Genomic DNA, 1,827 nt, shown 5'->3' with positions numbered 1-1,827 from the left:
CTACTTCCATGACTTCCACACACCATTCTTAGAAATAGAAGGTGAGCATGAACAAAAGGAAAAGGCAAAATATCACTCATGTCTGACCTACACTGTTTCCAATAAGAGTAAAATTAGTCTCATCTGACAGTGAAATTATTGCATGATTCTTAAGACTGTAATAGTCTTTATAAATATATCTTGTTGATGATTTAAAATAACAAAATTAAATGTATTAAATATTACATTAATATACACCAACTCATTTATTTCTTATGAAATCTGATAGCCTAGTTCAGATTGCAGAGTTAGGTTGGCAGTTGGGCAAGTTATTGTCTCCAAGAGCAATTGCACAAATTTATAATTCAGGTAGAAGTGGCCTCCATTTCATGCTTCAATTATCAATGTTCACTGATCCTTGCAATTTTGCAATAACAGGGCAAAATAGAAAGTCATTTGCTCCTGTCATAGGACAGTAAAGAAAACTCCTAGGGTGCTAGTTCTTTCTAATAAGGGCATTTATACAAATTTTCTGGGGAAACTTTAATGCTATCTCTCCTCTTCAATTAAAAAAAAGGAGAAAAAAATTACTAATTTATTCTGACATTTTTCTATGTGCACTCCTAATGTCCAGTGATAGTAGAATATCAATGGAAAAGAAGAATGTGCATGTATATTTGTGCATATGTTTGCATATACGTGTGTGTGCCTGTGCATACGTGTGTATCAGTTACTTTACTGTTATGCCCTTCAAAAGTGCCCATGGCCAAATTATTATTGGTGTCTTTTATTGTGTTTGCTAAGATTCTTTGCATTTTATTTTCCCTTGCAATATTTTAGACTTGGTACCCGTTAGGGTTTTCTTCAAGCTGCAAGTAACACAAACTTGCAAAAGTGAATTATCCAAACCCCTTTTCCTTCAGATAAGTGAACACTAGAGGTATACAGCTATGGATAGAAAATGGGATTCCAAACTGCCCCCAGGGAACCAGACCCTCTTGCTTTCTTGCTCTATGACTGTCGGGTGTGGCACCATCCTCATGCTCACAGGATGGCAGTTTTACCTCTAGGCATCACATTTGTATTCCAGACACATGAGAAGGAAAAGAGGCCAAAATAGTGGTCCAGCTCAATCTGCTGTTTTGTTTTTTTTTCTGATTTCTTTAACTAGGGGAAAGTGTAAATGCAGTTCCCTACTGCCACAATTATGCAGTTGAGTTTATCACATTTGGGAAAATGACAGGGGTCAGCACATGTGGAGTGCAATGGATAAGCTTTGCCCTGGGAAAATCACCTTTGTGATCATGATGTCTCCCCTGCTAAGTGAGCCTGTTTCTTTTGATCTGAAAACAGCAGTTTTCCTAGGAGTATCACCCAAGAAAATTAAGATTCTCATTGGCCAGAACTATGTCAAAAGGTCACCACCAGATGAAAGGAAGCCTACAAAATTGAGACTTTTAGCTGGACATGGAGCTAACCAACCAACACAGGAGTGTCCTTAGAAATGAACTAAAAGTAGTGATAAATATTGAATTGACCAATCACAGTGTCTTCTACAGTTTTTCTGGGATTAGAATATGTTTCCTACATGGAAAACTTCTACATTTTTCTATGGTTGTTATATATTCATTTGTTACTTAATAATTGGCAATAGGTGATATGGTTTGGCTGTGCCCCCACCCAAATTTCATTCTGAATTGTTACTCCCATAATCCTCATGTGTGGTAGGGAGGACCCAGTGGGAAGTAATTGAATCATGGAGGCAGGTTTTCCATGCTGTTCTTGTGATAGTGAATAAGCCTCACGAGATCTGATGGTTTTCTAAAGGGCAGTTCCCCTGCACACACT

General features: G+C 37.5%; 1 non-coding gene across 1 annotated transcript; it reads right to left on the bottom strand.

Moving 5' to 3' along the window:
- Window positions 1-1,147: 1,147 nt before the first annotated feature.
- On the bottom strand, window positions 1,148-1,310 carry LOC115835707. Its single transcript, XR_004030733.1, has one exon. It is a non-coding gene; the product is annotated as a U1 spliceosomal RNA (small nuclear RNA).
- Window positions 1,311-1,827: the final 517 nt, after the last annotated feature.

The sequence above is a fragment of the Nomascus leucogenys genome, chromosome 6 (assembly GCF_006542625.1).
Source record: "Nomascus leucogenys isolate Asia chromosome 6, Asia_NLE_v1, whole genome shotgun sequence".
Lineage (NCBI taxonomy): Eukaryota > Metazoa > Chordata > Mammalia > Primates > Hylobatidae > Nomascus > Nomascus leucogenys.
This window is presented reverse-complemented; position numbering and strand designations above follow the sequence as displayed.